This window comes from Pan troglodytes, chromosome 1 (genome assembly GCF_028858775.2).
Source record: "Pan troglodytes isolate AG18354 chromosome 1, NHGRI_mPanTro3-v2.0_pri, whole genome shotgun sequence".
In the NCBI taxonomy this organism is placed as follows: Eukaryota; Metazoa; Chordata; class Mammalia; order Primates; family Hominidae; genus Pan; species Pan troglodytes.
This window is the reverse complement of record NC_072398.2, coordinates 230,116,588-230,140,757: the sequence shown is the minus strand read 5'-3', so window position 1 is coordinate 230,140,757 and position 24,170 is coordinate 230,116,588. Positions and strand designations below refer to the sequence as shown.

The 24,170-nt window shown below is 52.0% G+C and overlaps 1 protein-coding gene and 1 long non-coding RNA gene across 5 annotated transcripts in view; one reads left to right on the top strand and one right to left on the bottom strand.

Moving 5' to 3' along the window:
• Window positions 1-18,131, bottom strand: part of GNB1 (G protein subunit beta 1) — a 106,552-nt gene extending 88,421 nt beyond the window's left edge. For 2 of the 4 annotated variants that reach the window (XM_063787454.1, XM_016952429.4), the window contains exon 1: window positions 17,892-18,129. The gene's annotated coding sequence lies outside the window, so the exon portion shown is untranslated. Of the gene's footprint in view, window positions 1-17,433; window positions 17,506-17,891 lie in introns of those variants that run through there. The other 2 variants (XM_063787472.1, XM_063787465.1) reach the window with 2 other exon arrangements.
• Window positions 18,132-18,241: 110 nt separating this feature from the next.
• Window positions 18,242-23,590, top strand: LOC129136291 (uncharacterized). The gene is made up of 2 exons (XR_010148554.1): window positions 18,242-18,459; window positions 18,977-23,590. It is a non-coding gene; the product is annotated as an uncharacterized LOC129136291 (long non-coding RNA).
• Window positions 23,591-24,170: the final 580 nt, after the last annotated feature.

Genomic DNA, 24,170 nt, shown 5'->3' with positions numbered 1-24,170 from the left:
ACAGAGATGACACTGTGACTTCTAAACATGTCCTCAAGTAGCCTGTCAAACTGTGCTCCTGCCCTTATGGAATTCAGCCACTATGGGAGGAAGCCTGAGCTAGACTGTTGGAGAGGCAGGCTGAGGAGATCAGAGGCACCCTGGCTGAAAACCCATGTGGGTGAGGGCAATGGGAAGCACAAGCCAGCCTACCTGCCAACTGTTAATTGCCCTTGCTAGCGTGGCCAGCACAGTGAACAGAGATGAGCCCTGCCCACATCCATACCCCCACATGATGATGAACAAGGACTTACTGTTTAAAGTCGCTTCATTTTGGGGTAGTTTGTTACCCAGGAGCATATAACTGATGTAACGCCATGACAATATGCTCTTTTTAAACTTGGCACTGAGACCGGACGCAGTGGCTCACACCTGCAATCCCAGCACTTCGGGAGGCCGAGGTGGGCGGGTCACCTGTAATCCCAGCTACTCAGGAGGCTGAGGCAGAAGAATTGCTTGAACCCCAGAGGCAGAGGTTACAGTGAGCCAAGATGGTGCCACTGCACTCCAGCCTGGGCGACAGAGCAAGACTCCATCTTAAATAAACTTGGCACCGAGAGTGCTGGACTGGACAATCCTCCATGGTGGAGCAGGATGCCTGTGGCACACCCCAGCTGTCACAACCAGCAATGTATCCAGGCAGGCAGCGTGGGGACTAAATACAAGAGGGAACACATACCTGCCTCTAGGGGACTCAGCGCTTTCACAGGGGAAGGAAAGATTCCCTGCTTTGGAGGCATTCTTTATGTCTTCTCATTGACTTCTGATCTAGGTTACTGGTCCCCAAGGACAGTCAGTAGAACAAATGCTGGCAGCAGCCTCGATCCATCCCTGTGGAAGCTACCGAGGACAACACTCTTCAGTTCCCACAAAAGAAAGACTAGCAAAGCATAAACACAACGTGCCTCCTGGCCAGGTGCGGTGGCTCACGCCTGTAATCCCAGCACTCTGGGAGGCCGAGACAGGCAGATCACGAGGTCAGGAATTCAAGAGCAGCCTGGTCAACACGGCAAAACCCTGTCTCTACTAAAAATACAAAAATTAGGCCGGGCGTGGTGGCTCACGCGTGTCTGTAATCCTAGCACTTTGGGAGGCTGAGGCGGGCGGACTGCCTAAGCTCAGGAGTTGGAGACCAGCCTGGGCAACACGGTGAAACCCCGTCTTGGCCGGGCGCGGTGGCTCACGCCTGTAATCCCAGCACTTTGGGAGGCCGAGGCGGGTGGATCACGAGGTCAGGAGATCGAGACCATCCTGGCTAACACGGTGAAACCCCGTCTCTACTAAAAATACAAAAAATTAGCCGGGCGTGGTAGTGGGCGCCTGTAGTCCCAGCTACTCGGGAGGCTGAGGCAGGAGAATGGCGTGAACCCGGGAGGCGGAGCTTGCAGTGAGCCGAGATCGCGCCACTGCACTCCAGCCTGGGCGACAGAGCGAGACTCCGTCTCAAAAAAAAAAAAAAAAGAAACCCCGTCTCTACCAAAGTACAGAGAAAGCCGGGCGTGGCAGTGTGCACCTGTAGTCCCAGCTACTCGGGAGGCTGAGGCAGGAGAACTGCTTGAACCTTGGAGGCAGAGGTTGCAGTGAGACGAGACTGCACCACTGCACTCCAGCCTGGGAAGCAGAGCAAGACTCCATCTAAAAAAAAAAAAAAAGTACAAAAATTAGCTGGGCATGCTGGCACACGCCTGTAGTCCCAGCTACTTGGGAGACTGAGACAGGAGAATTGCTTGAGCCTGTGAGGCGGAGTTGCAGTGAGCTGAGATGGTGCCACTGCAGTCCAGCCTGGGTGACAAAGAGTGACACTCTGTCTCAAAAAAAAAAAGACACAAAAAAAGTGCCTCCTGAGCTTCGTTCTGTGAAGCATCCAGAATCCTTATAGCAGCGGTCGCCAACCTTTTTGATGCCAGGGACCGGTTATGTGAAGGACAATTTTTCCACAGACAGAGGGGATGGTTTCGGGATGAAACTGTTCCACCTCAGATCATCAGGCATTAGATTCTCATAAGGAGTGCACAGCCTACATCCCTCGCGTGTGCAGTTCATGACGGGGTTCACGCTCCTATGACAGGAGATGGAGCTCAGGCGGGAATGCTCGCTTGCCCACCTCTCACCTGCTGTGCAGCCCGGCTCCTAAGAGACCACAGCCCAGGAGTTGGGGGCCCATGCTTATAAGACATTTTATTTTTTTCTGGTTTTTTTTTTTTTTTTTTGGAGACAAAGTCTTGCTCTGCCTACCAGTCTGGAGTGTAGTGGTGTGATCTCAGCTCACTGCAACCTCAACCTCTCCAGTTCAAGTGATTCTCATGCCTCAGTCTCCCAAGTAGCTGGGTCTACAGGTGCACGCCACCACACCCCACTAAACTTTTGTATTTTTAGCAGAGACGGAGTTTTTACATGTTGGTCAGGCTGGTCTCAAACGCCTGGCCTCAAGTGATCCACCCGCTGTGGCCTCCCAAAGTGCTGGGATTACAGGTGTGAGCCATCACACCTGGCCAAGGACACTTTACCTTTTCTATTTTGTTTTGTTTTAGAGGCGGGGTCTTGCTCTGTCACAGGTTGGAGTGCAGTGGCACAATCATAGCTCATTGCAGCCTCAAACTCCTGGGCTCAAGTGATCCTCTCATCTTGGCCTCCCAAAGTGCTGAGCTTACAGGAGTGAGCCACTGCATCCGGCCCCTTTTTCTATGTAAATTATCTTACAAGTTTCTTCAACCTCCAACAGAGACTTCATTTCACAAGGCTGGCCACAAGGGGAATGGGAAGACATGGAAGGCAAGAGAGCTAGAAACACAAGGGGTGAAGGATGAAGCTCTAGGAACTTTAGCAGGTTCAACAGTGTCCCCCCTCCAAAATTCATGTCTACCTGGAACCTGGGAATGTGACCTTATTTGGAGCGTCTTTCCAGGTATGATTAGTTAAGTTAAAACCAGGTCATACTGAATTAGGGTGGCCCTAATCTAATAACTATGTCCTTATAAGGTGAGTAGAGACACTGAGAAAAGCCCACGTAAAACAGAGGTAGAGAGTGACTCCTCTACAAGCCACACTGCTGGCACCCACCAGAAGCCAGAAAGAGGAAAGGAAGGGTCCTCCCTTGGAGCCTTCAGAAGCACTGGGGCCCTGCCAACACCTTGATTTCCGACTTCTGTCCTCCAGAACTGAGGGAATCAATTCATTCTGAGCCATCCAACTTGTGATGATTTGCTACAGCAGCCACAGGAAACTAACATTGTATCATTTCTGAGGACCTTTACTAAGCCAGAACCACAAGGGTAGAAATCAAGTGCCCAGATCAGCTTGGAGAAGGACTTGTTTTTTTTTAATAGAGACAGGGCTGGAGTGCAGTCGTACAATCAGGTCACTGCAGCCTCGAACTCCTGGGTTCAAGCAATCCTCCCACCTTAGCCTCCTGGATAGCTGGGACTACAGGTGTACACCATCAGGCCCAGCTAAGAAAAAGAGAGAGCAAGAGAGAGGACATGCATGTGCACACGAGAGAGAGAGAGAGAGCGTGAGCGTGCGTGGCCACGTGCACGAGCCAGTGAGCAAGCACGCACATATGCAAAAATGGGGTCTCACTATGTTGACTAGGCTGGTCTCAATCTTCCCACCTCCGCCTCCCAAAGTGATAAGTGTCATAGGCATAAGCCACCACACCCAGTCAATGGAGAAGCATTTCAGGAATGAAGGCAGAGTCAAACACCATCAGTAGTAGCGGTACTGGAAGCTAACACTTTGAGGTCTTGCTTGGCTTGAAGCTAAGAATTTTATTTGTAGCATGTCATTCAGTCCTCACAACAATCCTGGAAGACAAGAAAACTAAGGTAGAGACGTTCAGTAACTTGCTCCAGACCTCAAATCTGAGTTGGCAGAACCAGGATGTCCAGCACGTGGATTCAGGTACAAGAAATACCACTGATATCTACATAATTACTAATCATGTTTTCCAAGATGAATGACATTTGGAAACAATTACAAAGTAGAAAAATCACAATTTTAAAAATCTATATATACAGGCCAGGCGTGGTGGCTCATGCCTGTAATCTCAGCACTTTGGGAGGCCAACGTGGGCGGATCACTTGAGGTCAGGAGTTCGAGACCAGCCTGACCAACATGGTGAAACCCCGTCTCTACTAAAAATACAAAATTAGCCAGGCATGGTGGTGTATGCCTGTAATCCCAGCTACTCAGGAGGCTGAGGCAGGAGAATCGCCTGAGCTGGGGAGGTGGAGGTTTCAATGAGCCGAGATCGCGCCTCTGCACTCCAGCCTGGGCAATAAGTGAGACTCTGCCTCAAAAAAAAAAAAAAAAAAAAAAAAAGACACACACACACACAGAGTGGGACCCCCAATCCGAGGAAAAACATCTCTATACACACGTGCATGAGAGATACAAAACACTAGAAGAAATATAATAATCTTACATGGTTATTTCCTGATTGAGAGATTATAGATTTTTGCTGTATGTTCCTAATTTCCCTTTTTTATAAAATTTTATTTATTTTTTTAAAAATAGAGACAGGGTCTAGCTGTGTTGCCCAGGCTGGTCTCAAACTCCTGGCCTCAAGTGATTCTCCTGCCTCAGCCTCCCAAAGTGCTAAGATTACAGGCATGAGCCACCATGCCCAGCCCCTAATTTACTACAATGAACATTTTAGATATTTTTATTAGCAAAATGAAGAAGCTGAAAATAAAACTGAGACAACAGGAACAAGATCTCCAGAGAAAGGATAGGATAGATGGTGGAGGCAATGGAAACAGACTGCCTGTTGGGGAGTTTAAAGAGAGAAAAACAAGAAGAGTGGCTAGAACAGATAGCAAGATTAACTGGGTGTTGAGTTATATAAGATTTAGGCATGTTTGAAGGTATAATAGAGTAGCCACTGACAAAACTGTTGGTAACTGTTTTCCAGTGGAAAAATGTTCCTTTTACTAACATAGGAAGAGGCAAATGCAGACACAGAAGTCTTCTCAGATGAATGAGGAGAAAGAGCTCACACCAGCAGGTCTATAATGCATAGGCTCCAGGAGCAATGACCCAAGAACCAAGTTCACTGTCACCACGGCCAACTGCCTAATCTCCCTGTAGATCCAGTCATCTGTAAGATGCAGCTATTAACAGCACCTATCAGAGCTGATGTGAGGACCACGCAGTAATAGCATAGTTCCCAGCATGGTGCCTGGTGCAAGAAAGATACCCAACAAATGCGAGCTAATGGCACAGGCATCTTCAACAGGGCAAAACGCAAGTACACCAACTGCCATGGGAGTGTCAGGCAGAGGGACTGGAAGGCTAAGGTTGTAGGGAATTTATTTCAACAGGAAAACCTTCAAGTACCTCTCCCAACACACTTTACATAATATGTATGCCAAGCGGGGATTAACCAATTTTCCAGGACTTATTTCAATTCCAAGTCCAAGCACAGCCCTGACTTGGGGCTTCTCCTGCCTGGAACCCTCTTTTCCCAGATGTCTGTCTGGTTTGTCTTCTCACCTCCTCCTACTCTCTCCTCAAATGTTCTGACCACCCTTTTCAACATGGAAGCACCAGCAATGCCTAGAGCCCTACAGCAGACTTGTCCGCCATCTTTTTCGGCACACAGCCTTTTCCACTGTCGCATAGGTAACGTTCCTCTCACCAAGGCAAGTTGGCATCTCTTATTCACTGCCCATCACCTGCCTCTCCTTGGCACATCTTTGGCCCTGAATACGCATTTTACGAAAGATCTCTCCCCTCTTCCCCTTTATGGGCGCTGCCCTCTCAGTATTCCCATCTAAAATCCATGCAGACAGAGCCTCCCCTAGCCCCACACTTCTCTCTCCGACTACTTTCCTACAAGACTCTCCTCACCCCACTGGAACTCACTGGCCCTCAGCAATCTCTACCACTGACGAATCCATCTCCAACTTCGGACCATTCCCTTTGCTCTCAGAATACCTTCTGTGGGCTCCGCGACACTAGTGCTGAGAGTCTCCCAAAATCTGGTCACTCCTTTAAGTGTTTCTCTTCCTCTGCACATCCCTAACACAAGGGCCTCTTCTCAAGCTACACCAACGGGTCTTCACCTCTGACAAATCTCTGAGTTCTCCTCCCCAGGAAAAGGCACAATCCTACAGTACTGCACATGGGGGCAGGGACAGGGTGCCTGTCTCCAGCTGAGAACTTCTCTGGTCCCCACAGGTGCCCTGGGCCTGGCCCATTCTCTAAACCAGCGCTGCTCAGATATTTCGGCTCAGGCCCCCTCTACATCCTCAACTATTAAGGACCCCAGGGGCTTTTGTTTATGAGGGTTTGATCTATCAATATTTACTGTGCTATAAATTAAAACTGAAATGTCCTAAAAATGTTTATCATTTGAAAATAAGCCCACTGCATGTTACCATACATAACATTTTTATAAAGAACAACTACTTTCTAGGCCGGGCGCAGTGGCTCATGCCTGTAATCCCAGCACTTTGGGAGGCCGAGGCGGGCAGATCACGAGGTCAGGCGATCGAGAGCATCCTGCCTAACACGGTGAAAACCTGTCTCTACTAAAAATACAAAAAATTAGCCAGGCGTGGTGGCAGGCACCTGTAGTCCCAGCTATTCGGGAGGCTGAGGCAGGAGAATGGCGTGAACCCAGGAGGCGGAGCTTGCAGTGAGCCAAGATCACACCACTGCACTCCAGCCTGGGTGACAGAGTGAGACTCCGTCTCAGGAAAAAAAAAAGAATAACTATTTTCTAAGAAAAATAATCTGGTGATAAGCCATATTTTACATTTTACATTTATCTTGTCTGCCTCAATGGGAGCAATGGATCTTCACATCGTGTCTGCTCTCAGCCTGATGCAATACACAGTTTTAGCTGAAGTCTAAGAGGAAAATTCAGTCTCACATAGATATGCAGTTGGAAAAAGAAAAGAGCTGTTTTGTTGTTGTTGTTGTTGTTGTTTTTTAAGACATAGGGCCTCACTCTGTCACCCAGGCTGGAGTGCCATGGTGCAACCATAGCTCACTGCAATCTCAACCTGCCAGGCTCCATCAATCCTCCTGCCTCAGCCTCCCCAGTAGATGGGACCACAGGCACGCACCACCATGCCTGGCTAATTTTCAAATTTTTTGTAGAGATGGGGTCTCACTATGTTGCCCAGGCTGGTCTTAAAATCTCAGCCTCAAGTGATCCTCCTGCCTCGCCCTCCCAAAGCACTGGGATTACAGGTGTGAGCTACCACGCCCAGCCAAGAACATTATTTCTATAGAATTTTTATTTTATTTTTATATGTCAACACAATGAAAAGTCAAATAACATCTTAATATGATTATGAAGGCCGGACACGGCGGCTCACGCTTGCAATCCCAGCGCTTTGGGAGGCCGAGGCAGGCGGATCACGAGGTCAGGAGATCGAGACCACGGTGAAACCCCACCTCTACTAAAAATACAAAAAATTAGCCGGGCGTGGTGGGGGGTGCCTGTAGTCCCAGCTACTCGGAGAGGCCGAGGCAGAATTGCGTGAACCCGGGAGGCGGAGCTGGCAGTGAGCCTAGATCGCGCCACTGCACTCCAGCCTGGGCGACAGAGAGAGACTCCATCTAAAAAAAAAATATATATATATATATATCTATATATATGATGATGAAAATAGTTCTGACTAAGTGAATTCCTGAAACTGTCTCAGGAGCCCCCAGGGGTCCACGATCACACTTTGAGAACCACTGCTCTAAGTGACCACTGCTCCCCAAGACTTCAATCATCACCCAAATGTTGCTAACTCCCGAAGGCCTGCCTCCATCCAGACCTATCTTCCAGAGCTCCCCACTCACAGGCACAGGAGTCACTACGTCAGCATTTACCGTGTACCGTTTTAGGGGGTGGTCTGCAGTGAACCAGACTGCCTGTGTCCATGGAGCTTAGAAGAAGTGGGAAGAGCATTATCAGGCTACGAAGACAGAGTGGGGTAAAACAGCAGAGATCAATGAGATCAGCGCACACCCTCGGAGGAAGGGATACATGACAAATGCCTGAATGGAGAGAGGGAGTGAACTGTGCAAACACACAGCCAGGAGTTTTCCAAGGACAGGGAGGAGAAAGTATAAGGCCTGCTGTACCCTCGATGCAAAACATGAGAAAGCCTCAGAGACTCCTCAAACCCAACACGCACAAACTAAACTCATCATGACCCACAGCCACCCAGAGGGCAGACGGAAACCTGTGGTCATTTACATCTTTCTCGCCACTCTCGCCTTCCCTTCGGTCACCAGGTCTTATCAATCGTCAACCTGGTCCAGACCCCTTTCCTCATCTACAGCAGCTTTGCCAACTGACTAGAGTCCCCTCCCTCCCCTGAGCACTCTACGCTCAACTACCAAGTAATGATCCCCATCAGATCAATCTCCTTAAAACTCTTTCAAGGCTTCCTGGAGCTCTCGAGGTAAAAGTTCATTTTTTTCTTTTTTTTTTTGAGTCTCACACTGTCACCCAGGCTAGGGTGATCTTGGGTCACTGCAACCTCTGCCTCCCAGATTCAAGTGATCCTTGTGCCTCAGCCTAATGAGTAGCTGAGAATACAAGCGTGCGCCACCAAGCCTAATTTTTATATGTTTAGTAGAGACAAGGTTTCACCATGTTGGCCAGGCTGGTCTCAAACTCCTGACCTCAAGTGATCCGCCCGCCCTGGCCTCCCAAAGTGGTGGGATTACAGACATAAGCCACTGTGCCCGGCCTCAAGGTAAAAGCTCTTTATCCAGGCTGTAAACCTTTTGGCTTCCAGTTCTAACCACTCTCCTAGCCCTTTGGAACTTCCGTCCCTGGATGTGCTGTGCTCTTATGCGCTTGATAAATAATTACTGAGCACCTGGCACACAGCATTGTGCGGGGTGCTGGAGACAGTGAAGGAGACCAGTTGGTTGCCGGATGAAAAACACACCATCTCATCAGCCTAGGATACACTCCTCCCCTCCATCCCCACCTGCCTGCCAGACAGACTCCAATTCAGGTCTCAAAGCTTTTTTTTATGAGAAGCTGCCACTAAACTCTGGACAGGGTGGTGTCCCTGGGAGCCACAGCCACTGCCCTCCGCTCTGTGCCTGCGTGTCAGGCTCCCTATTAGACCATGAATTCAGCAAGGCCCTGGATCACATGCATTCTACTATGGCTCACAGCCTCAGCACCCAGTAAGGTGCTAAGTTGGGGCCAGGCACAGTGGCTCACGCCTGTAATCCTAACACTTTGGGAGGCCAAGGAGTTCAAGAGCGGCATGGGCAACAAGGTGAAACACCATCTCTACTAAGATACAAAAAAAATTAGCTAGGCGTGGCGGCATGCACCTGTAATCCCAACTATTTGGGAGGCTGAGGCAGGAGAAGCGCCTGAACCTGGGAGGCGGAGGTTGCAGTGAGCCGAAATCGTGCCACCACTCCAGCTGGGTGACAGAGCAAGACTCCAACTCAAAAAAAAAAAAAAAAAAAAAAAAGAGAGAAGGTGCTAAGTCAACATCTGTTAAACAAATCACCATTACAGTTTTTATAAAAATAAGTGGAAAATATTTAATTATTGTCCCTAGTCAGCAAATCAAGGGACGTCAACAAATTTTGGTGAAATTAAAAAAAAAATCTAGCTTCATAAATGGGAGGAGGAGAATTCTCTTAAAAAATGAACATAAATGGGCAGGGCGTGGTGGCTCACGCCTGTAATCCCAGCACTTTGGGAGGCCGAGGCAGGCAGATCACGAGGTCAGGAGTTTGAGACCAGACTGGCCAATATGGTGAAACCCTGTCTCTACTAAAAATACAAAAATCAGCTGGGCATGGTGGCAGGTGCCTGTAACCCCAGCTACTCTGGAGGCTGAGGCAGGAGAATTGTTTGAACCCAGGAGGTGGAGGTTGCAGTGAGCCGAGATCATGTCACTGTACTCCAGCCTGGGTGACAGGGCAAGACTCCGTCTCAAAAAAAAAAAGGACATAAACTTACCAGTTTTCAAAATGAGGCATAGTTCAAGATTATTCTATAAAGGTAAAGGAAAGCCTTTAAGAGCAGGTTACTGTGGCTCACATCTATAATCCCAACATTTTGGGAGGCTAAGGCAGGAGGATCACTTGAACCCAGGAGTTGGAGACCAGCCTGTCTCTACAAACAATAAAAAAAATTAGCTGGGCACGGTGGCATGTGCCCGTGGTCCTAGCTACTTGTGAGACTGAGAGAAGAAGATCGTATGAGCCCAGGAGGTCCAGGCTGCAGTGAACCATGAGCATACCATCACATTCCACACTCCAGCCTGGGTGACACAGCAAAACCCTGTCTCAAAAAAAAAAAAAAAAAAAAAGAAAAAGAAAAAAAAACCTTTCAAGAAAAGATAAGGATGTGAGAGATTTAGTAGAAAGTAAGGCAGTAAATAAGTGATAGGGATTTGCAAAGATAGCTAATATGCATGTTCCACACCCTGAATTAATATGCTTCTGGAACCATGGAGAAAAAAAGAAAAGTCTCAGTAAACTGTCATCTTATAACATTTTTTAACCTTGCCATAAAAGAAATTTTTACAAAGCAAGGCCATCAGCAACAGAAATGGCTAATCCTTGCACTGAGCTCTGTTATCAGTGCCCGCATCAGGACTCATTTAATCCTCACAATGACCCCATGAAGGAGGCTCTAGGAGCCTGTTTCACAGATAAGGACAGACACAGAAGTCCTAACACTGCAGGTGGCCTAAATTAAGGCAGGCTCAGGGAGGACAGAAAGCTCCTGTGGAGTGGAAGGGTAGAAGTTGAACTGATCTTGATTTTCAGTGCGAATAAAAGTCCTAACACTGCAAATCAGCCAGTGAGGCGACAGAGCTGAGCTGGGCTCTAACTCAGACAGTGCCAATCCTTTTGAAAACTACTGAATCTCTCTCACTCCCTAGATTTTAGGAATTATTTTAAAATTCCTATGAGAAATTTTCTGAAACCTATTGTAGACTCTTTTGACATGCTCATCTAATTATAAAGTATCCGGACTTTTTTTTTTTTTTGACCGAGTTTCACTCTTGTTGCCCAGGCTGGAGTACAATGGCACAATCTCGGCTCACCGCAACCTCCGCCTCCCAGGTTCAAGCGATTCTCTTGCCTCTGCCTCCCGAGTAGCTGACATTACAGGCATGTGCTACCATGCCCGACTAATTTTTTTTTTTTTTTTTTTGAGATGGAGTTTCCTTCTTGTTGCCCAGGCTGGAGTGCAATGGCACGATCTCGGCTCACTGCAACCTCAGCCTCCCGAGTAGCTGGAATTATAGGCATGCATCACCATGCCTGGCTAATTTTTTGTATTTTTAGTAGAGATGGGGTTTCTCCATGTTGGCCAGGCTGATCCGCCCGCCTCGGCCTCCCAAAGTGCTGGAATTACAGGCGTGAGCCATTGCGTCTGGGCTAATTTTGTATTTTCAGTAGAGACAGGGTTTCTCCATGTTGGTCAGGCTGGTCTTGAACTCCCGACCTCAGGTGATCCGCTCACCTTGGCCTCCCAAAGTGTTGGGTTTACAGGCATGAGCCACCACACCCAGCCCAGAATTTTTTAAGCTTTATTAACTACAACACTCGGCAGAAGTTGAGTGTCTGTAATCAACATAGGGAATATATTTTCTAAGTGCTACAGGACTGCACACAGACATGCATGGAGACATGATTACCCATCAGTAAACAAGAATACATTCCACTGATGCCCTTAGTATTCCCATTCTTTTTTTTTTTTTTTTTTTTTGAGAGATGGAGTCTTGCTCTGTCACCCAGGCTGGAGTGCAGTGGCGCGATCTCCACTCACTGCGAGGTCTGCCTCCCGGGTTCACACCGTTCTCCTGCCTCAGCCTCCCAAGTAGCCGGGACTACAGGTGCCTGCCACCACGCCCGGCTAATTTTTTTGTATTTTTAGCAGAGACAGGGTTTCACTGTGTTAGCCAGGTTGGTCTCGATCTCCTGACATCGTGATCTGCCCGCCTGGGCCTCCCAAAGTGCTGGGATTACAGGCGTGAGCCACCATGCCTGGCCAGTATTCCAATTCTAACAGGTGAATGAATTAATACATAAAGTCCTCTCTTGATATAATGCATTAGTAAGTTTGGAGCAATTAATTATTAAATCATAAAAATATTTTATCTATGGCAAAATAGGTTCAACAGAATAAACTTAAAAATTAAGCTGGGCACAGTGGCTCACACTTGTAATCCCAGCACTTTGGGAGGCGGAGGCGGGCGGATCACTTGAGGTCAGCAGTTTGAGACCAGCCTGGCCAACATGGTGAAACCCCATCTCTACTAAAACTACAAAAATTAGCCAGGCATGGTGGCGGGCGCCTGTAATCCCAGCTACTTGGGAGGCTGAGGCAGGAGAATCACTTGAACCCGGGAGGCAGAAGTTGCAGTGAGCCGGGACAGCACCATTGCACTCCAGCCTGGGCAACAAGAAGGAAACTCCATCTCAAAAAAAAAAGAAAGAAAAAAGGAATTACCTTAGATAATCTTAATCTGGTCTTTTAAATCAGTAAGCTTTTAAAAAATGGGTCTTTCTCAGAATTCTAATTTAAGAAGACATAAATAAGGAAATACTTCCACTTAACCTTTTTTTTTTTTGTGAAACGGAGTCTCGCTCAGTCACCCAGGCTGGAGTGCAGTAGCACGATCTCGGCTCACTGCAAGCTCCGCCTCCCGGGTTCACGCCATTCTCCTGCCTCAGCCTCCCAAGTAGCTGGGACTACAGGCGCCCGCCACCACACCCAGCTAATTTTTTTAGTATTTTTAGTAGCAATGGGGTTTCACCGTGTTAGCCAGGATGGTCTCAATCTCCTGACCTCGTGATCCGCCCACGTCGGCCTCCCAAAGTGCTGGGATTACAGGCGTGAGCCACCGTGCCTGGCCCACTTAATCTTAAAAAAAAAAAAAAAAAAGAAAGAAAGCAACATTGCTCTATAAAACAGAAAGCTTTTCTACCACTGAAAGCCAGGAGTAATTTCCACTGATTACCATGGCACCCAATGGTAGGCACTGACACAAGAACAAGAGGCTAAAAGGTTTAAAAAAGCTTTCAGCATTCCGGCAGGGCACGGTGGCTCACGCCTGTAATCCCAGAACTTTGGGAGGCTCAGACAGGCAGATCACCGGAGGTCAGGAGTTCAAGACCAGCCTGGCCAACATGGTGAAACCCCATCTCTACTAAAATAAAATTTTAAAAAATTATCCGGGCATGACAGCGGGTGCCTATAATCCCAGCTACTCGGGAGGCTGAGACTGGAGAATCACTTGAACCCGTGAGATGGTGGTTGCAGTGAGCCGAGATTGCGCCACTGCACTCCAGACTGGGTGGCTGAGTGGGACTCTGTCTCAAAAAAAAAGCTTTCAGCATTCCACTAATCCACTAGCAAACTCAAATGTCTATAGATTGTCTCTATTTCTTCAATCAAAGTTCTAGAACAAAATACATAGCTTTGAAAGAGGTGGTGCTCTGTCCCTCTCCCAGAGCAGCTGATGTGATGTTGCATTTCTCTCTCTTCATACACACTCACTCCCATATACGTTTGCCCTGCTTTTTCTTTCAGTAATGTTGAACACTGCAGTTTCATAAATTTCTGATAGTTTCCATTTTAAATTTATTTTATCTCCTCATTCTGTGTTCCTAAACCAAACACTTAACTGAATTGCCTACTTCATAATCTCTCCAACCACTCTTAACAAATGCAAACCTGAAATCAGAATGTAAACCAGTTTAAAATTTTTTTTATTTTTATTTTTTGAGACGGAGTCTCGCTGTGTCGCCCAGGCTGGAGTGCAGTGGCCGATCTTGGCTCACTGCAAGCTCCCCCTCCCGGGTTCCTGCCATTCTCCTGCCTCAGCCTCCTGAGTAGCTGGGATTACAGGCGCCCAGCACCACGCCCAGCTAATTTTTTGTAGAGAAGTAATTTTAGTAGAGAAGGGGTTTCACCGTGTTAGCCAGGGTGGTCTCGATCTCCTGACCTCATGATCCGCCTGACTCGGCCTCCCAAAGTGCTGGGATTACAGGTGTGAGCCACCACGCCCGGTCAAACCAGTTTAAAATTTTATAAAAATTTTTGTTCCATGTCTTGTGAGACTTACACTAAATAGGGGTTTCAAAATAACATGGCCTGCCATATGGTCAAGCCAGATTTAAAAATTGAGAATATCTATTACCAATCCACTAATGCTAAAGCCAAAGTCACAGACAGTAAGAATGTAATCCAATTTAGAGACCAACATGAGCCAAATCTTTCGGGCAGAGAAAAACAATCCAACGACAAAACTATAATAAATGCCAACACTGCACTTCTAAAATAATACCAATGTTATTCATTAAAGTATTAGCTACAAAAAGTCAACTGATGGTAGATGAAGTCTAGAGATGCCCTGAAGACCTTTTTCATCCTTTTATCAAAGCTGTTTTTAGCTACAAAGCTACAACTTTTCCAGTGGACCAACACACACATAAAATAAACCAAAAGACCCAGAAATTTTTAGCAAAGCAAAGGGAAGAGAACAAAGTTCCGGTACTTTTGCAGGATAGTACAACATCTCCTTTGAGAAATAAATTAACTTTTCAAATTCTGTTTCTCAAGTGATCAACATAAATCTACCTAGATGATACAAGCCTTGAAATCAAAGTCATTGGGCATCAAAAGGATTTACAGAGGTTTTTACTCTTTTGAGACACAGTCTCACTCTGTCGCCCAGTGGCACAATCTCGGCTCACCGCAACCCCTGCCTCCCGGGTTCAAGCGATTCCCGTGCCTAAGCCTCCCGAGTAGCTGGGATTACAGGCGCCCACCACCACGCCGGCTAATTTTAATATTTTTAGTAGATACGAGGTTTCGCTATGTTGGCCAGACTGGTCTCAAACTCCCAGCCTCATGTGATCCGCCCGCCTCCACCTCCCAAAGTGCTGGGATTACAGGCGTGAGCCACCACACCCAGTGGGTTTCACTCTTAAAAACAAACAACAAAAAAACCACACACTATTCTGCAGCCTCTTGAATCTTCTAAGATTAAAATTAAATCTGAGAAAATTTACTTCAACTTTCCCACCCACCAAAAAAACAGAATTAACTGAAGATATCAAAGAAAAAAAAATATTTTAAAGGTATCACTGAAGAGCACTGTCAGTACTTGTCTGATGAGATAACTATGGCTCTGTCATAAATTCAGAATACGCGAGAGAAATAGCTTTTGGCCAGTGGATGTGCTCTTTTGAGAAAGTCAATTCTGAGCTGAAATTTCATGTTGGAACAGTTTCCTCTATAAGACTCATCTTGAAAGGTTCCCGCAGAAGATAAAATGTCATCCTCACACTGGGCCTGGGCAGTGCGCACTTAACTGGGAGGGGGCACAGGCACCTCAGAACTTAACTGGTTTTCCAAACTCTCAATCTCAAAAAAAAAAAAAAAAAAAAAAAAGGGCGGGGGGAGCACTTTCAGTGTTGATGAAACCAAATGCTCGTAACCTGGGACCACCGCTCAACACCTGCAGTCCAGCCTTCCCCCAGGGTTGACAGCATCAGCCTCTGGACCCTGCAGTTGCAGTTCATTTCTGCGCAGCTCTAATCGTTAGAAAGTTCTGCCTTACCGGCTGGGCGCGGTGGCTCACGCTCGTAATCCCAGCACTTTGGGAGATCAAGGCGGGTGAATCACCTGAGGTCTGGAGTTGGAGACCAGCTTGGCCAACATGGTGAAACCCTATCTCTACTAAAAATACAAAAAATTAGCCGGGTGTGGTGGTGGTAGCTGTAATCCCAGCTACTCTGGAGGCTGAGGCAAGAGAATCACTTGAACCCGGGGGGGCGGAGGTTGCAATGAGCCGAGATCGCGCCACTGCACTCCAGCCTGGGCAACGAGAGCGAAACTCCATCTCAAAAAATAAAGAAAGTTCTGCCTTACCATAAACCAAGACAAAACCCACCACTCAGTCCTACCCTGGGGAGGCTCTCAGACCTGTCTCCATATCAGTGGCACCACCTCCATCCCCAGCCTCGAACCCAGCGTTAGCAAAGAAGGAACCGCCTATCCACTTTCTTGATATACATACCTTCCCAAAGAATCCAGAATAGACTATGCATGTCAATAGCATGAAAATTAAAACCTTACTTTCAATAAAGAGCTCCTCCCTCTCCCAAAAGACTATCACTTCAGATTAGAAAATAACTTATGCAAAAACCTTATCAATAACAATGCTTGCTCCAAAGACCTTATTCAGTATGCATAGTTCACTGGAACTTTCCACAAAACTCATTCGTCCATTTGCTAATCATGAAAAATAATCTTCATATTTTCTTAATTAATAATCTCACCAGCAACTGCTTAATCACCTAATACTATTTGAGACTGTTATCAGATAGATAGCAACATGAAAATACAATGAACCAATGCTCCCCAAAAGAAAACCATAGGTTACCATTTCTACACTATTTACCCGTAAGTCCAGTACTGTACACCCTAACTGTAAATGTACACCAACTCCCTTTTCAAAACACAAATTTTAACATCGGCGTTTTCCTTCAGGAGCCCATTTCACAATCCTAAGAAAAAGCTTCCATGAAGACAGGCTGGGCACGGTGGCTAAGGCCGCTAATCCCAGCACTTTGGGAGGCTGAGGCGGCAGGATCGCTTGAGCCCCAGAGTTCGAGACCAGCCTGGTTAACAAGATCTCTTTTACAAAGAGATCCCATCTCTTTTAAAAAAAAAAAAAAAAAAAAAAAAAAAGGCTTCCATGAAGATGAATTAAGCAAACAAAAGCTGATACTGCTTCTGCATGCTAACCATGTAATTTAACGGACACAAGAAATGTTAAAATATCATTTGAATCAACTATCGATTCACAAGAAAAAATATAGGAGGTTCTTAAAAGTCAAAAGCCTCAGCCGACAGCCCTGTGGAATTTTCAACAGATCTCCCCACTCCCCACCCCCACCCCGCTTCCAGCCGAAAAGCCGATCCAGGCAAGAGGAAGACACCCAGCCTTTGTGCTATTTCCTGTCCTCTCCCCCACCTTCGGGCCTTCGGAATATCGCAAACCGGGCCCCGAAACTCGGCGCGGCGGCGGCCGCCCCACAAAGGCAGCGGTGGGAGCGCCATCTTGGCGCGGCCACCGGGCCCATTCATTCGCGGGGCCGGGCCGGGGTCCGCGCAACCCCCGAGTCGACACGCGCGGGGCGCCGGCGCCGGACAGACCCGGGCCTCGGCAGGAGAAGGGCGAGGCCACAGCGCGACTGCCTCAGCGGCTCGACACAGCGAAAAGGGCCGAAACCGTTATTTTCCCATTTCCCGACGCCGCGCCCGGCTTCCGCTTTAAATCCCTACTCCGCCCGCGGCGCGCGGCCCGGCTTCCCCATTTCATTGTTCCCCTTCCCCACGCTCGCGCCCCGCGGCCGCCCGGCCCTCAAAGTCACCCCGATAGGCGGCCCGCGCGGGGGCTCCGGCCGCCGACACCGCCCCGCCTGCAGGCCCGCCCGGCCTTTGTTCTCGCGCCGCGGGCCCGAGCGCCACGTCCGGCTCCCCACGCAGGACCCGGCCCCGCCCGACCCGCGCCCCCGGGGCCCCGGCCGCCGCCACGGGAAGCGCCCGCGGCGCACACAACCCCGCACCCCGGTGCCGAAACTCGGCCCCCAGCCTTGGGCCTGGGACCCCGGCTCCTCTCCCTAGACCCCGCCCTCGACCCCGACCCTGCACCCCGAACCTCGGACCCCAGCCCCCGGCCCCCCCCCTTCGGACGCCGCCCGCCGCACCCGGGCGGGGCAGGAAGACGCGGCCCCGGCCGGCGGGTGGGGTGGGGGCGGGGCGGGCGCCCCCAGGGCGGGCGGGTGGACGAACAGGACCCGGGTCCGGGGCTGGGGGCTGCCGCGCTCACCTCAGCGCCCTCGTCGCGGCCTGACGCGCCCACACCGCCGCCTCGGCCGCCGCTCGGCAGGTCGTCGCGCTCGGGCCGCGCTGCGCGCTCCGCGGGCGCTGCGGGCAGGTGCGCGCCGGCGAGGCTCGGTCCAGTCCCGCCGCGGCGGCTGCTCCACTCCCGGCCCCGCTCCCCACTCGCCGCCCGCGCCCGCTCCCGCTCCCGCCGCCGCCGCCGCCTCCGTCCGCCCCTCAGACGCCTCCAGCCATCGGGATGGGCGCGGCGGGCCCCTGCCCGCAGCCTCGGGAAACCCCACGCGCTCGCGTCACCACGCACGCCGCGCGTCGCGCGCGCTCGCCAGGCCCGACGGGCACGCGCACGCCTGTGCGCGTCCAAACCGCATCGGGCCCCGAGCGCGTGTCCGAGCGGCTTAAAGGGGCCGTGCTGCTGCCTTCGGGTACCGCTGCCCCGGGAGACCCCCCGGAGGCCCGGCCCTGCGGGGACCGGGCGGGATGGGGACCGGGGCAGTGGACCCTCGGAGTTGGGATGGGGCGGGGGGAACGCGGGCGTGGAGCCCTCCGGGGACAGGGTAAGGTTGGGTAACCGTGGGCGGGGGCTCCTCCAGGGGCGGGGGTGGGGTAACGGCGGGCGGGGGGCACTCAAGCGACAGGGCAGGGGCGGGAAGGCCGCGGGCGGGGGCGGTCCCTCCGGGGACGGGGCGGGTGGGGGCACCGCGGGCGAGATCGCTTCCTGCAGAGGAGGCAACAGGCCCCGCTAGCAGGTCAGGGTCCCGGGCAGGCGCAGGTGCCCCCCGGCCTCTCCAGCAGGGACTGCGGCGAGCTCAGACGCGGCTGACGGGCAGAGACTCGCGCTTGGGCTCAGTGCGTGTGAAGTGGGCCTCGGGTTGCGGAGGAGGGCAGCACCCCGTGGCTCCTCGCGCTGCTGCGAGCAGGGCCGCCTGGCAGGGGCGGGGGCCGGTGGGCGGGAGTGTCGGGGTAAGGCCGCGGACCCCTCCCATGCCGCTGAGCAGTGGACAGCGGGGACTGGAGACCTCCAGGTGGAGGAAGGGGAACGAAGTCAAGAAGGCCACATGTCCTGGCTTCCAGGCTTGGTGTCCTCAGAAGCCTCCAGAACGTCCATGGAACCCGCCCCTGCGCCCACCGCCTCCTGCTGTCTTTCCAGCTGAGTTCCGGCTGCCCCTCACCCTCGGCTTCTTCACTCTGCCCCTCCCCAGCCAGCGCCCTGCTCCCCGGTCCTCAACCACCACCTTCCACCTGCCTGGGCCTTCATCCCCTCCGACCTCCCCTTCCACACCAAACCGGCGTCCGTTTTCCTCCAGGCCTGCACCAGCACAGCTGAAGGGGAGAGAGACCCAACCTCATCCACTGGGCCTCCCCTCAACCAGGGCCACAACCTCAAGGGGCCATGCCACCTCCAACACCTATTTCCCACCTTCTACTCTCTCCACACCCTGGGACACCACCCGCCTCTCTCAGCTGACGTTTTCCTTCTCGTTTTGTGTGCATGGTGCTTGTGTGAGAAAGTGGACACACAGTAAGTGCGGCTTCCAGATGCGTCCGCCACCTGCCCTCCGTGCCACGCGCTTCCCCCTACCTAGGGGAGCCTCCACCAGACAGGGAACCCACGCCTTGCCACCCTTCTCTCTCCCTCCCACTTCACCTGTCCGCGTCATTCCTGGAGCCCTTTCTTTCTGGCACGAGATGCTCCAGGGCCCTGTTGTATTCTCCCTGCCCCAGCCTGAAACCAGCTATTTCTGCTGCAGCCTGGTTCATTGTGGGAGAATGTCATGCAGAGCCCGGGATCTGGCTCTGGATGTGCTCATTGCTACTGGGGTGTCATTGCAGCTGGCGGAGCAAGGGAACACATCTATGTACATGCCCACACGCATATGTATACACACAGTTTCATGGGCGTGTTTGTCTGTTTTTCTTGGGCACCACGTGTTTACTCTGATGCCAGGCCAACACTACAGGGCTCAACCTGTTCGGAATGAGGGGCCTCCTGCTTTGGGAGTGAGGAACCTGGCTCTGATTATCTCCTGTGTAACCAGTCTCTCATCCTTGCTTCCACCCCACCATATGCTACCCCCTCCTCACCCTGCGTGGCCTCTGACCTCCGCTGGACCACCGAGGCCCCACCCCAACAGGGGCGCCTGCCTGCCTAGCACAGTTGAGCAAGGAGTGAATTCCCAGTGAAATTTTTTAAATTTTTATTTTATTTATTTATTTTGGGTTTTTTTTTTTCTTTCTTTCTTTTTGAGATGGGGGTCTCCCTGTGTTGCCCAGGCTGGTCTCAAACTCCTGGGCTCCAGCGATCCTCCCACCTCAGCCTCCCAAAGTGCTGAGATCACAGGCAGGAGCCACTGCGGACACAGCCTGAATTGTCAATCATATCACTCCTGTGCCTGAAACCATTGACAGTTCCCATCACCCGCCCTCTCCCCAGTGTCCAGGCCCCTCCTCCCCTCCCCATATCAAGACACTGGCTCCTGATGCTCCCCGACACCACCGAATTCCATCCTCCAGGCTTTGGCCCAGTGGCTCCATCTGCCTGGGACGGTCTCCCCATAACCTCGTGTAGTTCAGGCCTTTGCGGGTGTCACGTCCGTGGAGATGTCTCCCCAGCCCTGACCATCCCTCCCAGGTGCCTCTCTGCCTGCTCCGGGCCCTCCCCCTGTTGCAGTGTGAGCACTGTGAAGCCCACTCTTACCCGCTGCTCCACCAGCCCAGCGTGGCACCAGGCACACGGGGTCATCAGAGAACAGCTGGTGTGGCTGATGCTCTGAGTTCTGAGTGAGGAAGATGCAACCCAGCACAGGGACCAGTGCCCAGAGCAAGGGATCAGGAGGGACAGAACCATCACCTGGGCCAGAACAAGGGCAGGGCGCGAGGAACCTGAGTGGTTGGACTTCAGGAGAGCCGGGTTTCCGCAGGAAGGCTTCTCTGCTCGGACACTCGAGGGGCAGGGTGGAGCATGGGGCACATCCAGGGCTGAGGGACGATGCAGAGTCGGGGGACAGTGTTCTGCACGTTGGCAGGTGAGGGGTCAGAGGTGGCCCTCAGAATCTGGCAGGCCTAATGCCAGCCTTCAATGACCACCTGAATTAAAAGTGGAAATGAGTAGCAGGGAGAGGAGGCTGAGGCAGCAGCAGGGAAGCCCAAAGTGGGCAGCGGCCGTTTGTCACCAGAGACCTTCCAGCAGCTGTGGGATGGGAGAAGCCCCGGAAGGTCCCTGCAAGCCTGGCCCAGGGCCATGGAGGAGCCTCAAGAGGAGTGGGCACCACACTGCGGGCCAGACTGGGCAGTGGCAGGGCTGTACCCCAGGGCTCTCTTGTCCCACAGGCCACCATCAGCCTGGTCAGCCCATCTCAGTACAGCCAGGGCCATGGAGGAAGGCCACACAGGAGGACCCCAGGCCAGTGCCCGCCCTGGCCATATCCAAGGGGCAGGGTGCAGCCCCAGCACCTCCAGCTTATCTGTAGGACCTACAGATAAGGCAGGGCTGTCCCTGGAACTTGCCCCATGGCCCAGGCAGAAATCCTATTTGATGGTTTATGGAGGGCAAAGTTGAGAGGAAGGAGGGAGGGAAGGAGCAGGGGCCCCGGGTGCTTACTCCCAGGTCCTCACTGCAGCCTGGGGCTGCCCTGTGAAGTACACAGTCCCTGGGAGGCAGAGACCTCTGCCCTGAGGACGATGTGAATCCAAAGGTGCTTCTCACCTCCAGCCAGGGCCCATCCCTGGAGATAAGAGACACTCGAGCCCTTGGTGGCCCAGGGGGGTCTAGAGCCGGCCTCAGACCTGCCCTCCCTGCCCCGCCTCCATTCCCTTCAGCCCAGGCCTCTTGTATCTTTTGGCCCTCACCTACCACCCCGCCCTCTCCCTGGCAGAGCAAACGCTTCCCAGTAACACTCCCTTCTCTGCAAGGATCTCAGAGATCAGCCTGTGTCCCTGAGTCCAGAGCCACACCCGGTCAGCTCTGGGTCCCTGAGTCCAGAACCACACCCGGTCAGCTCTGGGTCCCTGAGTCCAGAGCCATACCTGGTCAGCTGTGCCCAACCCCGGGCAAGACTGAGCTGGGCCCCGGGGTGGAGGCGGCTGCCCCGATACTGGCTCCACACCAGGCCTTCTCTAAAACCCCACGGGAGCGGGAGATACAATTCAGATGCCCCACCCCCACCTGCTTCTCAGCAGGAAATGGTCTAATGTGAAAGTAGGTCTTTTAAATCCGAATTATTCAATCTGTGCACGTGACAGGACCCACAGCTCCATCTCTGTGCGCGCCCTGGGCGCCGCGCTCCAGCCAGGCTTTGAAGGGTCTCAGAGCTGCAGGGGACGTTTCTAGATTTCCAGCTCTGGCAGGAGAGGTCCCTTTGTCTTTCCCTGGGCTCTGGGCTCCTGCAGGGCGCCTGTCCTCCTCCTACCAGCACTGTGAGGTTCTCCACCACACGGCCCTCTGCTGTCGTCTTCACTTGCAGTGAGATCCAGGCCCCAAAGGACAGAGAATAAGGAGGGAGGGAGAGAGGAGAGCATCGTGATGGTGCCCAGGGGGTGCAGAATGTAGGTGATCAAGAAGAAAGCCCTAATTAGCTCCTGCAGCTTTCAAAGGAAGGGGCTGGTGGAGGAATGGGACCACGGCACCTCTCCAACCCTCAGCACACACCTGCTGAGGCCCACTGGGTGCCAGGGTGGGTTTAGCACCAGGCCCCGGCCCTGAGGCCAAAGCAGGGCAGCTCCGTTTGGGGGGTTGAGTAGGGGCCTGGTTCCCAGCTTCATGGGGAGCGGCCAGTGAGGAGGTGTCACCGCAGCAGAGCCAGGCACAAAGTGAGGGCAGGCTGCTGTGGCTGGTGAATGAGTGGCTGGCAGAGTCGGGAGGGTCACTGCCTGCAAGGTCACAGACATCATGGCCCAGGAGGCTAGTGTGGCAGGCAGAGCGAATGCCGGGCCGGGGGGGCCTCTGAGAGGAGGCTGACTGTGGCCCCCTGGACCCCGTCTTGCAGGTGCGGGGAGTTGGCCTCTGTCCCCCACCAGGACCCATCCCTTGTTCCGAAGCTCCCCACCATGCTTCTCACCCCCGACCCTCCTGGCCACCAACCCGTGGTCATGAATCATGAATTGCACATCCTTCTTGGGCACACATGTGCTTGCACACCCAAGCTGGGTACACACATGCATGTGCACAAACACACATGAGCTGGGTATGTACACATGTGCACACACAGTGGGGAATCGGTGTCTGCTGGGGGGTGGAGGAGGTGATGGTGTAAGTGAGCAGATGCATTGTGGGGGCATGTTTCCCCTCCCTGCTAGAGTTGGACCAGAATCCCCAGAGAAAACTCACGTGGCCTCTTGTCACTCTGGTGAGCAGACCCAGGTGGGCTGACACTCACAGAGGGAGGTGCGTAGCTTAGACCACCAGCTCCAGTAAAGACCTGGCAACACCCAGCCCCTGCCTCCCTTGCAGGCAATGGAAGAATCCACCTTCTTCCTTAGAGTCCTTTATCACGGGCTCATCTGGCCTCACTGTAGAATCCCAAAACTGCATGCACAGAGATAGAAATCCTGACTATGTCCAGTGGCCCTAAGTACCACAGATGAACCTAAAGGAGGGGCTTTTTTTTTTTCTTTGAGACAGAGTCTCACTCTGTTGCCCAGGCTGGAGTGCAGTGGCACGATCTCGGCTCACTGCAACCTCTGCCTCCCGAGTTCAAGCAATTCTCCTGCCTCAGCCTCCTGAGGAGCTGGGACTACAGGGGCGCACCACCATGCCTGGCTAATTTTTGTATTTTTAGTAGAGACGGGGTTTCACTGTGTTGGCCAGGCTGGTCTCAAACTCCTGACCTCAGGATCTGCACACCTCGGCCTCCCAGAGTGCTAGGATTACAGGTGTTAGCCACAGCACCCAGCCAACGCGGGGCTTTTCTTTCTTTCTTTTTTTTTTGAGATGGAGTCTCGCTGTGTTGCCCAGGCTGGAATGCAGTGGCGTAATCTCAGCTCACTGCAACCTCTGCCTCCTGGTTCAACCGATTCTCCTGCCTCAGCCTCCTGAGTAGCTGGAATTACAGGCACCTGCCACCACACTCAGCTAATTTTCGCTTTTTGTTTTTTGTTTTTTTGAGACGGAGTGTTGCTGTGTCACCCAGACTGGAGTGCAGTGGCGCGATCTCAGCTCACTGCAAGCCCCGCCTCCCGGGTTCACGCTATTCTCCTGCCTCAGCCTCCCGAGTAGCTGGGACTACAGTCGCCCGCCACCACGCCCGGCTAATTTTTTTTGTTTTTAGTA